The sequence below is a fragment of the Cherax quadricarinatus genome, chromosome 50 (genome assembly GCF_038502225.1).
Source record: "Cherax quadricarinatus isolate ZL_2023a chromosome 50, ASM3850222v1, whole genome shotgun sequence".
Classification (NCBI taxonomy): Eukaryota; Metazoa; Arthropoda; class Malacostraca; order Decapoda; family Parastacidae; genus Cherax; species Cherax quadricarinatus.
Window position 1 is genome coordinate 7633816 of NC_091341.1, and position 25089 is coordinate 7658904.

The 25089-nt window shown below is 42.6% G+C and overlaps 1 long non-coding RNA gene across 1 annotated transcript in view; it reads right to left on the reverse strand.

The window, feature by feature from the left end:
- LOC138854127 (uncharacterized) overlaps positions 1-12758 on the reverse strand; it is a 102344-nt gene extending 89586 nt beyond the window's left edge. Inside the window, exon 1 of the long non-coding RNA XR_011393336.1 lies at positions 12654-12758. This is a non-coding gene — a long non-coding RNA (uncharacterized lncRNA). The remainder of the gene's footprint in view (positions 1-12653) is intronic.
- Positions 12759-25089: the final 12331 nt, after the last annotated feature.

Here is a 25089-nt window from a genome sequence, read left to right on the forward strand (position 1 = left end):
GACAGACAACAAGATAAGCTTTTATTGAATCATTTTTACCCAGGTTTTATCATTGGTAAGTAAATGAATTTCTTATTTTTTTTGCATGTGAAATACATTTTTTTTTATATCTCCTGCCTTGATAACAATCTTATCAGTCATGAGATTGTATTGAAAATTATAGTGCTCCCATTTATCTAACAAAAAAGGGTCCACACTATTTGCAGATGACACTACATACGTCTTCTCTCACCCGAGCCCAGTCATGCTAGCCAAAACTGTAAATACCGAATTACAGAAAATATCTACCTGGATGAGGACTAACAAACTTACACTAAACATTGACAAAACCTACTTCATTCACTTTGGTAACAGAGCTACAGATGTCCCTCTTAACATAATGATAAACGGATCACCTATCACAAAGCTAACAGAGGGAAAATTCTTAGGAATCCACCTTGATAATAGACTCAAATTTCATACACATATACAACAAATTTCTAAGAAAATTTCCAAGACCGTAGGCATACTATCGAAGATACGGTACTATGTTCCACAGTCACCCCTCCTGGCCCTATATCACTCTCTTATTTACCCCTATCTCACCAATGGAATTTGTGCATGGGGCTCAACAACAATTAACCATCTCAGACCATTAATTACCCAACAAAAGGCTGCAGTCAGAATGATAACAAATTCCCACTACAGGCAGCACACTCCACCAATATTCAAAACACTCAACCTACTCACCATACAAAACATCCATACTTATTACTGCACCTATTACATACATAGAACACTTAACTCTGATATTAACCCTCCCCTCAAACATCTCCTTACCAACCTCAACAGAACACATGACCATAACACAAGGCACAGATCACTCTTTGATGTTCCTCGTGTCCATCTCACGCTATGCAAAAACTCATTACCTGTAAATATAAAAGAAACACTACCTGTTTATAAATTCAAGTCTCTTCTCAAAGATCACTTACTCACCCAAAACCAAATAAATACTGAATAACTGGACCTTATAAATTGTTTATCTTAAATGTTTCTCACAATTATATCACATAAATGTTAAACCTAAGACCCAATCTAACTTTGTTATTTTTTAAATACACTACCTAACAGAATACTCCATTCTACTGAATGTACAGCAATGCATGCAACCATATGACCTGTCTTTGTAATACTCATTTGTGCTTTATAGTTATCTGTTTACAATAATGTTTTATCACTGATTACATCATTGCTTAGTTAATCTTAAGTTAATTTTAAGCCAGCCCGTAATGCTATGCATACAAGTGGCTTTGGCATGCTGCTCTTACCTGTATTTTTATGTACCTCTGTATGCTCAAATTACTAAATAATTTTATTTTTTTATTATCACACTGGCCGATTCCCACCAAGGCAGGGTGGCCCGAAAAAGAAAAACTTTCACCATCATTCACTCCATCACTGCCTTGCCAGAAGGGTGCTTTACACTACAGTTTTTAAACTGCAACATTAACACCCCTCCTTCAGAGTGCAGGCACTGTACTTCCCATCTCCAGGACTCAAGTCCGGCCTGCCGGTTTCCCTGAATCCCTTCATAAATGTTACTTTGCTCACACTCCAACAGCACGTCAAGTATTAAAAACCATTTGTCTCCATTCACTCCTATCAAACACGCTCACGCATGCCTGCTGGAAGTCCAAGCCCCTCGCACACAAAACCTCCTTTACCCCCTCCCTCCAACCTTTCCTAGGCCGATCCCTACCCCGCCTTCCTTCCACTACAGACTGATATACTCTTGAAGTCATTCTGTTTCGCTCCATTCTCTCTACATGTCCGAACCACCTCAACAACCCTTCCTCAGCCCTCTGGAGAACAGTTTTGGTAATCCCGCACCTCCTCCTAACTTCCAAACTACGAATTCTCTGCATTATATTCACACCACACATTGCCCTCAGACATGACATCTCCACTGCCTCCAGCCTTCTCCTCGCTGCAACATTCATCACCCACGCTTCACACCCATATAAGAGCGTTGGTAAAACTATACTCTCATACATTCCCCTCTTTGCCTCCAAGGACAAAGTTCTTTGTCTCCACAGACTCCTAAGTGCACCACTCACTCTTTTTCCCTCATCAATTCTATGATTCACCTCATCTTTCATAGACCCATCCGCCGACACGTCCACTCCCAAATATCTGAATACGTTCACCTCCTCCATACTCTCTCCCTCCAATCTGATATCCAATCTTTCATCACCTAATCTTTTTGTTATCCTCATAACCTTACTCTTTCCTGTATTCACCTTTAATTTTCTTCTTTTGCACACCCTACCAAATTCATCCACCAATCTCTGCAACTTCTCTTCAGAATCTCCCAAGAGCACAGTGTCATCAGCAAAGAGCAGCTGTGACAACTCCCACTTTGTGTGTGATTCTTTATCTTTTAACTCCACGCCTCTTGCCAAGAACCTCGCACTTACTTCTCTTACATCCTCATCTATAAATATATTAAACAACCACGGTGACATCACACATCCTTGTCTAAGGCCTACTTTTACTGGGAAATAATCTCCCTCTTTCCTACATACTCTAACTTGAGCCTCACTATCCTCGTGAAAACTCTTCACTGCTTTCAGTAACCTACCTCCTACACCATACACTTGCAACATCTGCCACATTGCCCCCCTATCCACCCTGTCATTCGCCTTTTCCAAATCCATAAATGCCATAAAGACCTCTTTAGCCTTATCTAAATACTGTTCACTTATATGTTTCACTGTAAACACCTGGTCCACACACCCCCTACCTTTCCTAAAGCCTCCTTGTTCATCTGCTATCCTATTCTCCGTCTTACTCTTAATTCTTTCAATTATAACTCTACCATACACTTTACCAGGTATACTCAGCAGACTTATCCCCCTATAATTTTTGCACTCTCTTTTATCCCCTTTGCCTTTATACAAAGGAACTATGCATGCTCTCTGCCAATCCCTAGGTACCTTACCCTCTTCCATACATTTATTAAATAATTGCACCAACCACTCCAAAACTATATCCCCACCTGCTTTTAATATTTCTATCTTTATCCCATCAATCCCGGCTGCCTTACCCCCTTTCATTTTACCTACTGCCTCACGAACTTCCCCCACACTCACAACTGGCTCTTCCTCACTCCTACAAGGTGTTATTCCTCCTTGCCCTATACACGAAATCACAGCTTCCCTATCTTCATCAACATTTAACAATTCCTCAAAATATTCCCTCCATCTTCCCAATACCTCTAACTCTCCATTTAATAACTCTCCTCTCCTATTTTTAACTGACAAATCCATTTGTTCTCTAGGCTTTCTTAACTTGTTAATCTCACTCCAAAACTTTTTCTTATTTTCAACAAAATTTGTTGATAACATCTCACCCACTCTCTCATTTGCTCTCTTTTTTACATTGCTTCACCACTCTCTTAACCTCTCTCTTTTTCTCCATATACTCTTCCCTCCTTGCATCACTTCTACTTTGTAAAAACTTCTCATATGCTAACTTTTTCTCCCTTACTACTCTCTTTACATCATCATTCCACCAATCGCTCCTCTTTCCTCCCGCACCCACTTTCCTGTAACCACAAACTCCTGCTGAACACTCTAACACTACATTTTTAAACCTACCCCATACCTCTTCGACCCCATTGCCTATGCTCTCATTAGCCCATCTATCCTCCAATAGCTGTTCATATCTTACCCTAACAGCCTCCTCTTTTAGTTTATAAACCTTCACCTCTCTCCTCTCTGATGCTTCTATTCTCCTTGTATCCCATCTACCTTTTACTCTCAGTGTAGCTACAACTAGAAAGTGATCTGATATATCTGTGGCCCCTCTATAAACATGTACATCCTGAAGTCTACTCAACAGTCTTTTATCTACCAATACATAATCCAACAATAAATAAATAAATAAATAAATATGTAGTCAACTCCAAATGCCCTACTCTACTTACCTCCCTCCCCCCCACATTTTTTTATTATAATTATAGTTTTCTTATATACTACTGTCAATTAATAATATTAATTAGTTTTATTTGTTTTCAAATTATTGTTTGTCAGTTTATATTATTCAGCAATATTAGGTGCTAAAGCAGCTTATCCCTTAGTTACTTTTGATACTTAGTTACATTCTCCATTACTCTTATGAATGCAAATATTGATCCAGATATTAACCTCTTATTAAACACCACAAATAATCCTAACAATAATAGCCATTACTACACTGCCAGTCAGGCTAAAGCTGTACTCAGTGCCAACAAGAACGTAACTCACGAAATCATGATGACACGCGTCAGTCTGGAGTTTTATGACTCTGATCGCGGGTTCTAACCCCACCCGTCGGATGTTTTTTTTTAACAAGAACATAACAGTACAGTGGAACCTTGAGCCAACGTGCGAGTTTTTTGAGATACGAGCCGTCCCTGGGTCGATTTTTTGCTCTGAGTTACGAGCCAACATTTGAGTTATGAGCCAGCTCCCCATGCTTCCCCATCAACGCAAAACCTGGACACCTCGCTTGTTATCTATGATTTCATGCTTTAATTCCATGGAAATCATCCTCTTTTTTCTTCTCTTTCTTCTCAGCACTGTCTTTTAAACTTGCTTTCTTAGGACCCATGCTTAGAAAAATGAAATTTGGCCAAATGACTGTCAAAAATGTAAGCAAGGCATGAGAGAACTGCTCCCACAGCGAGGTAAACAGTGCACTTAGTTGGCGGCGTTCGTTATTATAATAATAATATTAATAATATTATTATTATTAGTTACTATTATTATTAGTTACTATTATTATTATTATTATTAATACAGTGGATCCCCGCCTTACGAACGCATCATGTTACGTTAAATAAGCCATACAAAGCATTTGAACGCAAAAATTTTGCCTCGCCTCACGATAAAAAAACTCGCCTTACGTGATTCATCTGGGACGTGTCCCACGTGTGGCCTCAGCACCAGTGTTTACAAGCCAGCCAGTGCAGTCGCATCTACGCATACATTTGGTACATTTCACATTATCCTAGTGTTTTTAGTACTTGTAACTGCAAAATAAGTCACCATGGGCCCCAAGAAAGCTTTTAGTGCCATAAAAAGGGTGAGAATTAGTATGGAATTGAAAAAAGAGATTAAGGAAATGTGTGCAAAGTGGGTTGAACTGCAAACCTTTACGGATGAAAATCACCCTGACACAGCTACTGCAAGCCGTGTTGGCAACCTGTACAATGACAATGTTATGGCCCATTTTAGGAAAGTCTAAAAGGAACAGGAGGTACAGAGCTCTATGGACAGATTTGTTGTGCGACAGAGGTCCAGTGACTCTCAAGCTGGTCCTAGTGGCATTAAAAGAAGAAGGGAAGTAACCCCGGAAAAGGACTTGCTACCTCAAGTCCTAATGGAAGGGGATTCCCCTTCTAAACAATAACTTCCACACTCTCCCCTCCTCCCATCTCATCAATCATCACCAGATCTTCAATAAAGGTGAGTGTCATGTATTCTATTCTTAGTAGAGTAGTAATTGTGCATGTCTCCTTCAGTTTGTGTGTATTAAAATTAATATTTCATGTGGTAAATAAATTTTTTCTTCATACTTTGAGGTGTCAGGAACGGATTAATTTGATTTCCATTATTTCTTATGGGAAAATTAATTCGGCTAATGATAATTTCAGTTTACAATTAGCTCTTAGTAACGGATTAATATCGTAAGGCGGGGGTCCACTGTATTACTATTATTATTATTAATTTAGGTAACTAGAGCACAGATCCAATTCCCTAGATTAAGAGCCCCTCACCAGTGTCAAGGTTGCTTGATGCTGGTGAGGGGCTCTTGATCTAGGAAATTGGATCTGTGCTCCAGTTACTTTAATTAATTAATTAATAATAATAATAATAATAATAATAATAATAATAATAATAATAATAATAATAATAAAAATTATTATTATTATTATTATTATTATTATTATTATTATCATAATGACAGAGCTTCAGTTCCCTAAATTACTACTACTAATAATAATAATACATAATACGTAAGTAATAATATCAATACAGAATGGTGCCGCTAGTTGGCACAGCTGATGCCAAAACATCCAGTAAGCAGTGAGCATATTTACATTGCTGTGGGAGCAGTTCTCTCGTGCTTGCTTGTATTTTTTAGTCATTTGGCCAAATTTCTTTTTTCTAACCATGGGTCCTACGAATATAAATGCAAAGGACAGTGCTGAGAAGAACAAGATGATGATTTCCATGGACTTAGCCAGGAAATACCAGCTTAGTACATCTACGATATGTAGTTACTGAAGCTGTGTCAGTTATGTTCTGTGATTAAACAAAACAATGTTGTTGTTTGAGGTTTACAGAGCCACTGACATCATACACTGCACCCTCAACCTCCCTCACCCTCAACCTCCCCCACCCTCAACCTCCCTCACCCTCAACCTCCCTCACCCTCAACCTCCCTCACCCTCAACCTCCCTCACCCTCAACCTCCCTCACCCTCAACCTCCCTCACCCTCAACCTCTCACCCTCAACCTCCCTCACCCTCAACCTCCCCCACCCTCAACCACCCACACCCACAACCTCCCTCAACCTCAAACTACCCCACCCTCAACCTCCCCCACCCTCAACCTCCAACACCCTCAACCTCCCCCACCCTCAACCTCCCCCACCCTCAACCTCCCCCACCCTCAACCTCCCTCACCCTCAACCTCCCCCACCCTCAACCTCCCTCACCCTCAACCTCCCCCACCCTCAACCTCCCCCACCCTCAACCTCTCTCACCCTCAACCTCCCCCCCCCCAACCTCCCCCACCCTCAACCTCCCCCACCCTCAACCCCACCAACACCCTCAACCTCCCCCACCCTCAACAACCCCCACCCTCAACCTCCCTCACCCTCAACCTCCCCCACCCACAACCACCCACACCCTCAACCTCCCCCACCCTCAACCACCCCCACCCTCAACCTCCCCCACCCTCAACCTCCCCCACCCTCAACCTCCCCCACCCTCAACCTCCCCCACCCTCAACCTCCCCCACCCTCAACCTCCCCCACCCTCAACCTCCCTCACCCTCAACCTCTCTCATCCTCAACCTCCCTCACCCTCAACCTCCCTCACCCTCAACCTCCCTCACCCTCAACCTCTCTCATCCTCAACCTCCCTCACCCTCAACAGCCCCCACCCTCACCCTCCCTCACCCTCAACCTCCCCCACCCTCAACCTCCCTCACCCTCAACCTCCCTCACCCTCAACCTCCCTCACCCTCAACCTCCCTCACCCTCAACAACCCCCACCCTCAACCTCCCTCACCCTCAACCTCCCTCACCCTCAACCTCCCTCACCCTCAACCTCCCTCACCCTCAACTTCCCCCACTATCTCTGCTCCAAGTATATAAGTACATATACACTTTATATAAACAGTTTAACATTTCTTTACATTCTGTACTGTATTATGATTTATTGTGTTTTTATATACGATATTTCTGCAATTAGCCTCACAAATACTCTCTTTTCTCTTACAATAAGAGCACGGGAAGATACTATAGTCAAAGTTAGACAGGAAATAGCGGACGCTTCCGCCACTGCCTCTGCCACCATATTAAGGCCTATTTTATTCATTCTAGAGTATATATCATGCTTCTGTGTTAATTATATTGTTTATTATGTCATATTAGATGAAAAGTGATAGATAAATAATCCGTACTTTTGATAGTAGTACCATATTCAAGTATTTTGTCTTGTCTCCAGAGTGCAGGAACAGATTAATGGTTTTTCAATTAATTTAAATGAGGAAAATTGATTTGATATACTGTATGAGTAAATTGGAACGGATTAAACTCCTAAGTCCAGGTTCCACTGTATTAAATTACAGTATCAGATCACTAAGTAAACACCATGATGACCTCCACACACTTCTTAATTCTCTAAATGTTAACATATCCTTTATCATTCTCACTGAAACCTAGCTCAAACATGATTTAACAGTCCACAGACTACCTCACACTAATACCTACACATTTAGTGACAACTTAAGAAACGTGATAACTGACTCAGAGGTGAATAAACACCACCTGTTACTTGCTGTTAACTTTAATATAAACCTCATTCAAGCAGCTGACCCCGAGTAGCTGATTTCACAAACACTATGAGCAGTTGCTTGCTACTACCATCTATAACCAAACTAACAAGAATCACACAGACAAGTGCCTCACTACTTGATCATATCTGGACCAATATTATATCCCCATTAAAAGCAGGTATAATCACAGACCACTACCCAACTTTTCTCATAACCAACTTAGGCAGACTACCTCAGGACACAACTAAGATCTCTTTTCACCTACACGATGAGACATCAGTATATAATTTTATTACTGCCTTACATAACACTGACTGGCTGGGTGAGTTAGCGGACAGCCATGATATTGATGAATGTGTCAAAATATTCCTACACAAAACCAATAACCCCTATAATAGACATTGTCCAATGAAAACAAAGCAGATCTCAGCAAAGAGACTAAACAGCCTCTGGCTTAAAAGAGTAAGCTTAAATCCATCATCAAAAAACATCTATATGAAAAACAATTCAGACAGGGCCTAATAACAAAAGAACTAACTAAACGATACACCTCAATACTTACAAATCTAATAAGGAAGTCCAAAAAATGTATTATGTAAACAGATTTAATGAAATAAAAGGTGATATAAAAAAGACCTGGAAAACTCTCTCTGAAATTTTGGGTTCAAGGAAACTGTCTAGAAACAGAGAGATTAACTTAGCAAAACAAGACGAACCACACATACAGCCTATAGACACTGGCAACAAACTTAATGTCTTCTTTTCTACTACAGGACTAAAACTAGCAAGCAAAATCCCATAAGCAAATACTCAGCCACAAGACTACGCTCTATATATAGCACCAACAAATCCTACTGAAGTCTCACTTACAATTAAATCATTAAAAAACAAGGCAGACCAATATTTAACTTGTCTTTGCCCCCAAAATCTTCAAAAAATAATTCATAAACAAATCTACTCCTACCTGCTATCCCATAACATACTGAACCCCTGACAGTGTGGGTTTAGGCAGAAAGAAAGCACGAATGATGCAATTATTCAGATGCTCAAAATACTACATACAGCAGTTGAAAAAATTAATATCCTCTGGGGCTCTTCACAGACCTACAGAAAGCATCTGATACAGTAGACCACAATATCTTGCACCTAAAACTAGAACATTACAGGGTCAGAGGACACTCTTTCAATTACCTAAAATCTTATCTTAGTGGTAGACACCAGTATGTATACACAAATACAGTATGTATACACCAGTACTCAGCATGTAGTTGTTGGAGTGCCACAGGGAAGTGTCGTAGGTCCTCTAATCTTTCTTATTTACATCAATGACCTCCCAACTGCATCATGACTCTTTAAAGGATCCCAATGGAAATAAGTCACTCTGACTTTTTTTTTGGTTATCGTAGGTTCTCTACACATATATACTGTTATGTATGATAACATATGTAACTGTATTTGTGTGTACCTGAATAAACATACTTACTTACTGACTAAACCTTTACAAAAATTCAATGTATGTCAAAGGCCCTAAAATCTGGAACACCCTCCCTGAAAACTCTAGAACTGCAGACACATTCATCACCTTCAAAACTACCGTTAGAAAACATCTTATCTCCCTGATCCACCCCGACAACTAACTACATGATAACCACCTGGTGGTTCAAAATTACACTCACTCACCCATTTGACTATAATCACAGAAATACGAATCTTAATCTTAAAATAATGATTCCTAACTAGTCACAAGTTTGCCTATGATACTCCAATATAGAAACAATGTATTATGCCAAAACAAAAGCATTCACATTGCTAAACTCACAAACTAGTATTTAGTCACTTAGTATTTAGTCAACTTACTCCAGAATTTGTAATAATTTGTAATAATTGGGTGGCCTGGTGGACTGGTGGCTAAAGCTCCCGCTTCACGCACGGAGGGCCCAGGTTCGATTCCCGGCGGGTGGAAACATTTCGACACGTTTCCTTACACCTGTTGTCCTGTTCACCTAGCAGCAAATAGGTACCTGGGTGTTAGTCGACTGGTGTGGGTCGCATCCTGGGGGACAAGATTAAGGACCCCAATGGAAATAAGTTAGACAGTCCTCGATGACGCACTGACTTTCTTGGGTTATCCTGGGTGGCTAACCCTCCGGGGTTAAAAATCCGATCGAAATCTTATCTTAATCTTATCTTACGTTTGCCCAAAATGCCTAGCCATGCTAGGTGTCCTAGTGGCCCCCTCTGTACTTAGTATTTTATTACATGTAAACCACACAATAACTAAAATCTGTAAACCCCGCATTGTAATCCTTATAGAGAATAAACTTTGATTGATTGATAAACCAGTTTTATTCACAGATGAAACCACTTAAGTCTTGTACCACCCAAACCCGTCTATACTTAGTAATACCGTAAACAGCGAGCTACATAAAATATCAAACTGGATGACGATCAACAAGCTTACACTCAATACAGACAAAACTTAATTCATGTTTTTTGGAAGCAGAGCATTAAATATCCAACTAAACATATTGATAAATTGTTCACCCATTATAAAACACTGAGGGAAAATTTCTAGGTCGTCACCTTGACTCCAATCTTAAATTTCAGTTCCACATCCAGCATATAACTAAGAAATTTTCCCAAAATGTTGGCGTCCTTTCCAAGATACGATACTATGAACCCCAGACAACACTCCTAACATTAATATACCTCTACCTTACCTATGGTAGTTGTGACCGAGGATCATCCTCGGACGACCACCATTAATAACCCAACAAAACGCTGCTGTGTGATAATCACCAACTCTTGTACTCACCTAGTAGTGGTTGTGGGGGTTAAGTCGCAGCTCCTGTGCCGGACAACACACCCCACCACTCTTCACAACCTCCAACACAACTCACCAGTGTTACCTTCCTCCCTCACAACCTCCAACACAACTCACCAGTGTTACCTTCCTCCCTCACAACCTCCAACACAACTCACCAGTGTTACTTCCTCCCTCACAACCTCCAACACAACACACCAGTGTTACCTTCCTCCCTCACAACCTCCAACACAACACACCAGTGTTACCTTCCTCCCTCACAACCTCCAACACAACTCACCAGCGTTACCTTCCTCCCTCACAACCTCCAACACAACTCACCAGTGTTACCTTCCTCCCTCACAACCTCCAACACAACTCACCAGTGTTACCTTCCTCCCTCACAACCTCCAACACAACTCACCAGTGTTACCTTCCTCCCTCACAACCTCCAACACAACTCACCAGTGTTACCTTCCTCCCTCACAACCTCCAACATAACTCACCAGTGTTACTTCCTCCCTCACAACCTCCAACACAACTCACCAGTGTTACTTCCTCCCTCACAACCTCCAACATAACTCACCAGTGTTACTTCCTCCCTCACAACCTCCAACACAACTCACCAGTGTTACTTCCTCCCTCACAACCTCCAACATAACTCACCAGTGTTACCTTCCTCCCTCACAACCTCCAACACAACTCACCAGTGTTACCTTCCTCCCTCACAACCTCCAACACAACTCACCAGTGTTACCTTCCTCCCTCACAACCTCCAACACAACTCACCAGTGTTACCTTCCTCCCTCACAACCTCCAACACAACTCACCAGTGTTACTTCCTCCCTCACAACCTCCAACACAACTCACCAGCGTTACTTCCTCCCTCACAACCTCCAACACAACTCACCAGTGTTACTTCCTCCCTCACAACCTCCAACACAACTCACCAGCGTTACCTTCCTCCCTCACAACCTCCAACACAACTCACCAGTGTTACCTTCCTCCCTCACAACCTCCAACACAACTCACCAGTGTTACCTTCCTCCCTCACAACCTCCAACACAACTCACCAGTGTTACCTTCCTCCCTCACAACCTCCAACACAACACACCAGTGTTACCTTCCTCCCTCACAACCTCCAACACAACTCACCAGCATTACCTTCCTCCCTCACAACCTCCAACACAACTCACCAGTGTTACCTTCCTCCCTCACAACCTCCAACACAACTCACCAGTGTTACTTCCTCCCTCACAACCTCCAACACAACTCACCAGTGTTACCTTCCTCCCTCACAACCTCCAACACAACTCACCAGTGTTACCTTCCTCCCTCACAACCTCCAACACAACTCACCAGTGTTACCTTCCTCCCTCACAACCTCCAACACAACTCACCAGTGTTACCTTCCTCCCTCACAACCTCCAACACAACTCACCAGTGTTACCTTCCTCCCTCACAACCTCCAACACAACTCACCAGTGTTACCTTCCTCCCTCACAACCTCCAACACAACTCACCAGTGTTACCTTCCTCCCTCACAACCTCCAACACAACTCACCAGTGTTACTTCCTCCCTCACAACCTCCATAACTCACCAGTGTTACCTTCCTCCCTCCAACATAACTCACCAGTGTTACCTTCCTCCCTCACAACCTCCAACACAACTCACCAGTGTTACCTTCCTCCCTCACAACCTCCAACACAACACACCAGTGTTACCTTCCTCCCTCACAACCTCCAACACAACTCACCAGTGTTACCTTCCTCCCTCACAACCTCCAACACTTGCAGTTTAAGATAATGTTGGAGCTTCACCACCACAACAACACCTGACGTCACTCACACTGTTGCCACACCTCTCACAATACTTGCTAAAGTAGCGCAACTTACCGCTAAATGTAGCACAAGTAACTGCTAAATGTAGCTCAACTGCTAAAGTAATGTAAGTAACTGCTAAAGGAGCGCAAGTAATTGATAAAGTAGCGCACGTAACTGCTAAATGTAGCGCAAGTAACTGCTAAATGTAGCTCAACTGCTAAAGTAATGCAAGTAACTGCTAAAGGAGCGCAAGTAATTGATAAAGTAGCGCACGTAACTGCTAAATGTAGCGCAAGTAACTGCTAAATGTAGTTCAACTGCTAAAGTAACGCAAGTAACTGCTACAAGAGCGCAAGTAACTGATAAAGTAGCGCAAGTAACTGCTAAATGTAGCGCAAGTAACTGCTGAAGTAGCGCAGGTAACTGCTAAATGTAGCGCAAGTAACTGCTAAATGTAGCTCAACTGCTAAAGTAATGCAAGTAACTGCTAAAGGAGCGCAAGTAACTGATAAAGTAGCGCAAGTAACTGCTAAATGTAGCGCAAGTAACTGCTAAATGTAGCTCAACTGCTAAAGGAGCGCAAGTAACTGATAAAATAGCGCAAGTTACTGCTAAATGTGGCACAAGTAACTGCAAAAGTAGCGCAAGTAACTGCTAAATGTAGCGCAAGTAACTGCTAAATGTAGCATAAGTAACTGCTAAATGTAGCGCAAGTAACTGCTAAATGTAGCTCAACTGCTAAAGTAACGCAAGTAACTGCTAAAGGAGCGCAAGTAACTGATAAAGTAGCGCAAGTAACTGCTAAATGTAGAGCAAGTAACTGCTAAAGTAGCGCAAGTAACTGCTAAATGTAGCGCAAGTAACTGCTAAAGCAGCGCAGGTAACTGCTAAATGTAGCGCAACTACACCCCTTAGTGCACGTTATATGACCAATCAATCAATCACAAATGTGTGTGTGTACTCACCTAGTGTGTGTGTGTACTCACCTAGTGTGTGTGTGTGTGCTCACCTAGCGTGTGTGTACTCACCTAGTGTGTGTGTGTACTCACCTAGTGTGTGTGTGTACTCACCTAGTGTGTGTGTACTCACCTAGTGTGTGTGTGTGTACTCACCTAGCGTGTGTGTGTACTCACATAGTGTGTGTGTGTACTCACCTAGTGTGTGTGTGTACTCACCTAGTGTGTGTGTGTACTCACCTAGTGTGTGTGTGTACTCACCTAGTGTGTGTGTGTACTCACCTAGTGTGTGTGTGTACTCACCTAGTGTGTGTGTGTACTCACCTAGTGTGTGTGTGTACTCACCTAGTGTGTGTGTGTACTCACCTAGTGTGTGTGTGTACTCACCTAGTGTGTGTGTACTCACCTAGTGTGTGTGTGTACTCACCTAGTGTGTGTCCGGCTAAATCTATAGAAACTTTTAATGTACATTCAAGGGCCTAAAATCTAGAACTACCTACCTGAAAACTCTAGAATTACAGACTCAGTCACCATTTTTAAAACTGCCGTCAAAAAACATCTTATCTCCCAAACATACCCCACCGTCAGCCAACTACATGAAAAACACATATTCACACACACACATACACACACACACACACGACACTGGAGGACAGGAGGGTCAGGGGAGACATGATAACGATATACGAAATACTGCATGGAATAGACAAGGTGGAGAGAGACAGGATGTTCCAGAGATGGGACACAGAAACAAGGGGTCACATTTGAAAGTTGAAGACCCAGATGAGTCAAAGGGATGATAGGAAATATTTCTTCTGTCATAGAGTAGTCAGGAAGTGGAATAGCCTAGCAAGTGAGGTAGTGGAGGCAGGAACCATACATAGTTTTAAGATGAGGTATGATAAAGCTCATGGAGCAGGGAGAGAGAGGACCTAGTAGCACACAGTGAAGAGGCGGGGCCAGGAGCTGAGTCTCCACCCCTGCAACCACAACTAGGTGAGTACACACACACACACACACACACACACACACACACACACACACAACCTAGTGTCTAATCGACATGTGCCTAGGACAAAATGGTAACTAACACACACACACACACACACACACAGACTTTCTTGGGTTATCCTGGGTGGCTAATCCTCCGGGGTTAAAAATCCGAACGAAATCTTATCTTATCACACACACACACACACACGTACTCATATACAACAGGCCTAGTGTCTAATCGACATGTGCCTAGGACAAAATAGTAACTAACACAGGGAGAGTGACCTAGTAGCGACCAGTGAAGAGGCGGGGGCAGGAGCTTGGACTCGACCCCTGCAACCTCAACTAGGTGAGTACAACTAGGTGAGTACACAATACAGGAGCTTTAATAACAACTGTGTATCATGCCAACACAAAACCATTCTCATTACTAAATTTACAAATTGTTATATTCTTAAATATTGTGAACTATCTCACTATTGTGATGAATGGTTTGAAAAACCGACAAGTTGAAGATTGAGACACTTATGCAACATATGGGAATCTTTATTCAGGAAACGTTTCGCCACACAGTGGCTTCATACAGACGCCTTTCTACTTTGTATCGGACTGATGAAGCCACTGTGTGGCGAAACGTTTCCTGAATAAAGATTCCCATATGCTGCATAAGTGTCTCAATCTTCAACTTGTCGGTTTTTCAAACCATTCATCACAACTGTCAGACACTGCAGCATCATGGGATCTTGTTACAAAGAATTCTTCAACACTTGTCCGACCTTTGGACGAAGACCTACTTCGACTAGTGGAGGGTACCACTATGACCCCGCCTCCGCCTGCTTCGCCTCACCTCACTACAGTATATAAGCCACGTCTACAGCCCTATGCTGTCACGGTCAGTCGACTCAGCTCGAGTGGTGACGTGTGCTTACCTAACACATCGACGATCTCGCCTCTCTCGAATTACCTCGTGTTGAGTAGTGCTTTGAGTAGAGCTTGCTGGACCTTCGTCTTCCTCTCCACCATCAGGATTGGTGCGTCGGTGGTTGCCGACCGAAGGGCAGGAAGCCTCTTGCTCCCTGAATTCTCTTCGCCTGTTGACTGCACGCCATACAGCCAGTCTCGCCACCACTCAGGATATACAGTGCTCCATCAAGCTACAGTTCACCTCCTCAGTGTCCTGCGCCAGGCAAGTACGTGTGTCTACTTACACGTACTTGCCTAGCTGAGTACTCTCACTTTTTGGCCGATTGTCACCTCCAATTACATCTTTTCATAATTAGACGATGCCTTCGTTGCCTTCCACCTCCCACCCCCCTTCCACTCTCCCCCAACCTCCCACACCTGCCTCTGCTTCTTCTAAATCCAATTCCTTCTCGCTAAACCTCAAATTTTCTAATCCTGATGCCACTATCTGTCCGGAAAATTTATTATATCAGATCACTGGTGCACCTCAACTTAAAGTCTTCAAAACCAACTCAGGCTTCAAACTCCTTCTTGACAAACATTCCTACGAAGCGTACACCTCAAGCGATACCAGACAAAAACTTCTCAACGCAGGCTTCACCATTATTTGGACTCCTGAGCACCGTGCCAAAAGCACAGTCATTGCTAAACACGTAGACTACTCTCTCCTGACAGCCTATGACACAGACAAAGAAGACTTAATAAAAGATATCAGTACTAAGAACAAAGTCTCTGTTGACGATATTTACAGACCAGAAAACTCTACCATTCTCAAAATACGCTGTTCTACTCCTGCTGACGCCTCTACACTCTTCAGTCAAGGAATCTTTGCCAAGACCATCCGCATTCCTCCAAACGCTCTCTTCACTCCGAACTTCCACCCAATCACACAATGTCTTAAATGCTACAAATTCGGCCACGACAAAAACACATGCACATCTACACAAGTCTGCTCCAGATGTTCAGCAACTGGCCACTTCTGGAATACTTGCAACCTCCCCCTTAGATGTTCTAACTGCGGCGAGTCACACACTGCAGTTGCAAATTCCTGCCCTTCTAGAAAGCACATTCTCTCCCCCCTCAGAGCAAGCCAACCTCCCTCCCTCCCCAACCCCTTCCCTGCTCCTCCCTCCCCTTCCTTACCTACCTCCCCTTCCACACCTCCCTCCCCTACCCCCAATGCCTGGGCCTCCCCACGCACTTGGTCTACCTCTTCTACTCTACACACATCAAACACCAACACACAGACTACAAGCACTTCTCCTTCTACACCCACACTAGACTACAAAACTAACTGTCAACTTGCCACTGCTGCCCACTCTGCGATGGTAATCTCACAAGCTTACCAATCAGACTACTCACATGTCCTTTACCTAATCTTGTCTGCTAACAATCTTCCCTCTTTAATTATCCCTCCTTCCTGCTTCTCTTCCAAGCCTCCTACAACCTCTCCCTCCTTCCTCTCTCCCACCCCCCCACTTCCTACTCCCACCAGCTCTCCTCCTCCACTACCTCTCTTCACTACTTCTACACCTCCCACCAACACCCCTACTGCTACTGCTACAACCACCCCTCCCCCCACTTCCTTACCCACTTCATCCCCTTCCAAAGCTTCCACTTCCTCACAGCTTACCAAAACTTCCACTTCCTCTGCATCCACCTTCGCCCACTCCACCACAACCAAAACCTCATCCAGGTCCAACTCCACCTCCTCCAGACAAAATCCACTCAAACCTAAACCTACCCCAACTTCTGACGGACAGACCAAAGAACATAAAAATAGATCCATCTCTTCCTCCCCCTCCAGGAAACGGGTCCGTAGCACCTACAAACACACATCCACTGATGGCACTACTATCACGGGCTTTAATCCAAACTCCTCCCCCGACATTAACTTTGCTAAGACGAAACCATTAAATCACGTTTAAGGTGATTCAGTTCAACGTACGTTCTTACTTTACAATTAGACACCTACTGGCCGAGCTCCTTGAAGCAGAGAGCCCAGATATTGTTTTGCTAAACAGTACCTGCCTCAAAGCCCCTCAATGTATCCGCCATTATGGTTATACTGCACTACAGTCCCCCTATGATCCCCACGATGGGGTTGCCATCCTTGTCAATTCCAACATAAAACATGAATTTCTCCCAATCCCTTTTATTCACCAACACTGTCTTGCGGTCAGAATACACACCCACCTTGGCCCCTTTATCTTTTTCACCACCTATGCTCGCCCAAACACTACTCTCAACATACACGACCTCTCCTTAGTCTTCAACTACACCAACACACCAACTTACCTACTAGCTGACATGAATGCCAAACACACTGCCTTTCATCACACCAGTAACAACCAACTTGGTCACCAATTACTCAACTTCACAAACCATAAACACCTAATTCATCTTGGCCCAGACTTCAATACCTTCTTCAACCACACGGGCCAAGGCAAACCAGACATCATTCTGGCAAACCGAGCCAGCTCTCTATTTCAACATTACATCTCACCTGGCCCTATTACAGGCTCTGATCACATCCCAGTCATCTTACACATCTCCTCCAACCCTATCCTCATTCCAACCACACCTTCATTCTCCTACAAGAACGCTGACTGGGATGCTTTCAAACAACACATAGACAATATTAACCTCACCTATGACTACAACAACAAACCTATCTCTGACATCGATACTCAACTTGATCTCATCCAGGACACCATTACACAAGCAGCCAACATCGCAATACCAAAGAAAACTCACACCACTCGTTATTCCTTCAAACCATCACTCAGAACAAGAAGACTAATTATCTGCTACCACAACCGCTTCCTCTACAACACACATAGATTTAATCAAGTCCGATTAGATCTCACTTACCTCAGAAACAACATTTTACACAGCCTAGACCAAGACCACAACAATCACTGGTCACGACTAATACAACAAGCGGACAGGCAGCGTGTTAAAAACACTAAAGCCTTCTGGAACTTTATCAAAAAAATCAGAGGCACTACTCCCACCAACAAATTCAAACACATCACCCACAACAACACACACATCTCAGACCCACAGGCTGCTACCAACATCTTCAAACACATCTGGGAGAACATCTTCCACCCTCACCCACCTCGCCCTAACGTTATTCAACACATTCAGAACATAGAACACTGGAACACTGCACACACACAAGAAACAACACCAGACAGCCACATACATCTAGACACTCTTACCTCCTCCCAAGAACTCGACACTCCTTTCACCAACACAGACATTAAAACTCTCCTCAGACACCTTCCTCCAAAGGCTCCTGGTGCCTCTGGCCTAAACCATATTATCCTGAAACACCTTCCTGACTCTATCATTACTGCCTACACAAACCTCCTCAATGCCTCCCTTGCCTCTGGATACTTCCCTTCCCTCTTCAAAGCTGCTACTGCTATCCTCCTTCCTAAACCCAATAAAGACCACTCTGACCCTAGAAACTATCGCCCTATCAGCCTCCTCGAAACTTTAGGAAAACTCTTTGAAAAACTCATCAATCATCGCCTTCGCAGATACCTGGAACACAGTTCTCTACTTTCTGATGGCCAGTTTGGCTTCAGAACACACAGATCCACACAGGATGCCATTAACATCATTGTCAACTACATCCACATAAACACAAAACAAAGAAACAGGACAGCCCTGGTTGCAAAAGACGTTGAAAAAGCTTTTGACACTGTGTGGCACGAGGGGCTCAAGTACAAACTCTGCACTAACTTCAACCTGCCTCTCAATACTCGTAAACTCCTCTGCAACTTCCTAGACGGCCGTACCATGAGAATCAAATTCCAAGGCTGTTACTCTGACTACTTCACACTAAATGCTGGAGTACCCCAGGGATCTGTCCTTTCCCCTACCCTCTACATTTTATACACTAACGACATTCCAACACCTGTATACCACAACTCCATCACACTAGCCTATGCAGACGACATTACACAACTTATCACTCATGCCAATATAGATACACTCACACACAAAACACAAAATGAGGTTGACAGGATAGCCATCTGGGAACAAAAATGGAGGATCAAAACCAATGCAGCAAAATCCAGCATTACGTATTTTAACTACAGGAAACGTGATCCTCCATTACCTGTCGAACTCAGAACAGCTGACACCCGCACTTACTTCCCTATCACACAATCTGTCACTGTCCTTGGCGTTAATCTTGACTACCTTCTTCGTTTACACGGACACATTCACTCAAGGCATGCAATAGCTAGTAAGACCCTTGCGGGCCTCTACAAGCTGAAACATGCCTCTCAACGCACCAAACTACACCTCTACATATCCCTAATACGTCCTCTGATAACTTACTCTCCTCTAGCCCTCTCTCTTGCAGCAAAAACAAACTTAATTAAACTGCAGCGTGTCCAGAACAAGGCGCTGCGCTGGGTGCTTGATGTCAGATGGGAGGACTTCGCCACAAGCGAGTCTCTCCATGCCCAGTTAGACGTCCCTGCGCTGAATCTGTACTGGAAGAGGCTCAGTGACAGACAGATAGACAAACTTGAGACACGACATGACTACTGGACCTCTCTCCTTGACGAAGACATTCGCAGACCCACAAACCAACACAACCTTTTCTACTCCTTGCATGATCCTGCTCCTAACCCTACTTACAAATAACCTTGGATCCGCTGACAGGTACCTTCTAAGACAGGTACCATTCTCTGACCCACGTTCGCCTTAGCTTTTTGGGTTAAGACATGACTCAGTTCTGCACTCCTCTCTAGCTCTAAACGTCGCAAGTCCCTTACTCCCAGCTCACCCCACCGGAGTCCCAACAGAAGAACCGGAATTTCTCTTTTCAATATCTGTCCCACGATCGCCTTTGCTGCTGGGTTAAGCCCTGGCTCTATTTCTACGACTAAGAACACTCCTCTCCAGCACTATTCTTCGCCTGTCCCGTCTTCCCCGCTCATCCCATTTGGGATCTTACCTGAACTTTCGTTCGTTCCTATGCTGTACATTCTACAAGATTGATGGACTGAACACATCGACTCCAGGCTGAGGGACTGATTACCTCAAACTCCTCCTCTCCTTACGCCTTTCTACTTTGTATCGGACTGATGAAGCCACTGTGTGGCGAAACGTTTCCTGAATAAAGATTCCCATATGTTGCATAAGTGTCTCAATCTATCTCACTATTGTAAAGGTACTTAATCATTTGTAATTTGTAACATAGAGTAAGAATTATTATTAGTCTACCCGAAATGCCTAGGCATGTTAGTGGCCTTCTTTGTAATAATTATTTTATAATATGCAAATCACACATTGTAATCTATACAGAGAAATAAATATTTGAATTTAAATTAGAGTTTCTGGACCTATTATGTGTTTGTAATGTTTTTACCACCCACAGGATTGGTATGAGGTGTATAATAAACATATTTAACAAAAACTCTCTGGTGTTGGAAGAGTTGTGGACGAGTGGAACAATGTTCCGACGAGGGTGATAGAGGCTAGGACAGGAGTGGGCAACCCTTAGCAAGCGTCCCAAACCTGGCACGCCAACGACTTCTTTCCGGCACGCTAACCTCTGGTCTCATCTCAAAAAAAAAATTGCGACATTCATCACGTATCAAAGATTTGGCCAACTTTGGCACGAACGCTTAAAAAGGTTGCCCACCCTGGGCTAAGTCCTTGGATGTCTTTAAAAAGAGATTGGACAAATATATGAGTGGGAGGGGCTGGGTTTGATTGGTATCGTGGGTACGGGAATAAATTCTTGGGTAGCTTTGGGTAGTGGTGGTTTTAATAAGGACCTGCCTTGTATGGGCCAGTAGGCCTTCTGCAGTGTTTATATTCTTACTTCTTACTTCCACGATATTATCCAAAATAAAATAGGAACGATGTCAATATACCTAAAAATTCCTCACACAAAAAATAAAAATAATTCCATCAATCATCTAATATAAAATAATATCAATATCCATATTCCCAAAAAATCTTATAATTGAAAATATTATATAACTTTAATATTCTTCATTATTCCTCACAAAAATAAAAATGTTCCATGCTTGGCAAAACTCACACCATTTGGTGACCTTGGCTGGCAGGAGATGCTCCAGCGAACACACAAGAGGTGATAGCTTTCACAACCTTGCATAGAATATAGTGTGTCATCTGTCGTACCTGTTGGACAACTTTCCATAGAAGAGGGAGTGAGAACTGTTGCTTCTGTTGGTTTACTGCAGTAGAAGTCTGTGGCACCAGTTGATGTTGCTCTGAAGAGTTCTCATATTGCAACTGGTCTAGTAATGTTGAGGGTTGATGCTCCATCTGGTCTGGTAATGTAGAGGGTTGATGTTCCATCTGGTGTGGTAATGTACAGGGTTGATGGTCCAGCTGGTCTGGTAATGTAGAGGGTTGATGCTCCAGCTGGTCTGGTAATGTAGAGGGTTGATGTTCCATCTGGTGTGGTAATGTACAGGGTTGATGGTCCAGCTGGTCTGGTAATGTAGAGGGTTGATGCTCCAGCTGGTCTGGTAATGTAGAGGGTTGATACTCCAGCTGGTCTGTTAGCATGGAGGTCTGAAGTGGCAGGTTATTAGGTGCCTGACTTCTAAATATGCGCACTAACAGATGGGCAGCTAATTGTCGGTATCGCAAGAGAAGGTTTAGTAGGGTCCTGGTGTTGAAGGGAGAGGTCGTGTCATCATCCTGTGCAGGAGCGCACTCCATGTCTTGTGGAAGTGCATTAACTTGAGTATCATCGTGTGTTAAGCCACTTTCCACGTCTTGTGCAGTGCTGGAGTCAAGACTTCTGCGATAATAACTATATATGGAGCAAGTGGAGGCAGCATAGATCAAAACCACTTTTACTTCCCACCACCAGAATAATAGTCCCTCAGACCATTCCAGAGCCTCTGGGGGCAAGGACTTGAAGGAGCTGAGTGGTAGGTGAACTTGAATATACTGAAGTATAACAACGGCTTTGTCTACATGATCATCGCCCCAAAAAGCAGCATACATCACCCACACTTGCATCAAGGTAAAGCTTATTATCGGGGCCAAGAAGCTAAATAACCATATTACAACTGGGGAGACAAGTATGATAGCACAAATCTTCAAAGAAGATTTTACATCATCTGCTTCATTCTCCGTTAATTTCTTACCAAAAACTGCATTATCCAGTGTTACAGATTTCTGGCTCTCTTTGTGGAATTTATAATGGTCAAGTTTGGCCTGAACATCGGTAAGTTCCTCTTTTTTTTCTACTTGTGATGGATAATTGACCTCGTACGTGCCATATATAAGACATGTGAAATCAGTGGCCAGGACCAGCAGGAGGGCAACTTCAACTACCCAAACCCACCATCGCTTTCTAGAGTAAGTCATTACTAGACTTTTTGATTACAATCTTATGATAATCTACAGAGATACCTAACAATGTCTGCTAATTTATACTAGCTGTTAGTGAAAACTTAGTCAGGCTGTGTATTGTAAAACTTACTATGGAGTTGTGTATAATGTAGGTTATTATAGTCTTTAGTGAAAATTAGTTAAGTTCGAATATGGCTATTGAATGTTACTACAGTGTTGTGTATAATGTAGGTTATTATAGTCTTTAGTGAAAATTAGTTAAGTTCGAATATGGCTATTGAATGTTACTACAGTGTTGTGTAGTGAATGTTACTACAGTGTTGTGTAGTGAATGTTACTACAGTGTTGTGTAGTGAATGTTACTACAGTGTTGTATAGTGAATGTTACTACAGTGTTGTGTAGTGAATGTTACTACAGTGTTGTGTAGTGAATGTTACTACAGTGTTGTGTAGTGAATGTTACTACAGTGTTGTGTAGTGAATGTTACTACAGTGTTGTGTAGTGAATGTTACTACAGTGTTGTGTAGTGAATGTTACTACAGTGTTGTGTAGTGAATGTTACTACAATGTTGTGTAGTGAATGTTACTACAGTGTTGTATAGTGAATGTTACTACAGTGTTGTGTAGTGAATGTTACTACAGTGTTGTGTAGTGAATGTTACTACAATGTTGTGTAGTGAATGTTACTACAGTGTTGTATAGTGAATGTTACTACAGTGTTGTGTAGTGAATGTTACTACAATGTTGTGTAGTGAATGTTACTACAGTGTTGTGTAGTGAATGTTACTACAATGTTGTGTAGTGAATGTTACTACAGTGTTGTGTAGTGAATGTTACTACAGTGTTGTGTAGTGAATGTTACTACAGTGGTACAGTGTTTATCGCAGTGGTACCATAGCACATAGGTGAGATACCAAAATAAATTTAAAGTGAAAATTAAGGTTAATTTATGCATAAAGAGGCAGGTTGCAGGTGGTAAACAGTTTCCAGCAGTAGCCAGGACACTACCACCCAGGTCAGTATTAAGAATCTTCTAAACCTGCCAGTGTACCCGACCCATATTGTAGTGATACCATCCACCTGGTGACATTATATATACTGAAACCTTTACAGTGTTGCCTTAGCTAATAACCAGTAGTAAATCGGTATTTATTGTGATGGAGTGAGTTTTTAGTTTAATATGTTTATTATGCACCCCATACCCATCCTGTTGGTGGTAGTCACCCCATACCCATCCTGTGTGGGTGGTAGTCACCCCATACCCATCCTGTGGGTGGTAGTCAGAAGATTACAGAGGTACATAATGGGTCCAGAGACTGGACTCCAAAGTTATGATAACTGAACTAGTTACAAAGGTAATGAACTCCAGGTAGATCTGGTCACAATCATGACAAGTTACGAAGGTAATGAACTCCAGGTAGATCTGGTCACAATCATGACAAGTTACAAAGGTAATGAATCAGCCTCACTCCTATACATTCAATTCAATTCAATTCAAGTTTATTCTCTATAAGGGTTACAATGTGGGGTTTACAGGTTTTGGGTATTATGTGGTTTACATGTTAGAAAATACTAATTACAGAGGGGGCCACTAGGACACCTAGCATGGCTAGGCATTTCGAGCAGACTTAGATTAATTCTTAACATTAAATCCTTACAGATTATGGTATTAAGGCTAAGTGACTACATCATAATTTGTGAGTTTAGCAATGTGAATGCTTTTGTTTTGGCACAATACAAAGTGTCTATATTGGAGTATCATAGGCAAACTTATGACTAGTTAGGATTTATTATTTTAAGATTAAGATTAGTATTTCTGGGTTTATAGTCAGTGGGTGAGTGAGTGTAATTGTGAACCACCAGGTGGTCATCATATACTTAGTTGTCGGGGTGGATCAGGGAGATAAGATGTTTTCTAACTGTAGTTTTGAAAGTGATGAATGTGTCTGCAGTTCTAGAGTTTTCAGGTAGGGTGTTCCAGATTTTAGGTCCTTTGAAATACATTGAATTTTGTAAAGGTTTAGTCGGACACAGGGAATGTCATAGAGATGTTTGTGTCTGGTGTTATGCCTGTGGATCCTGTCA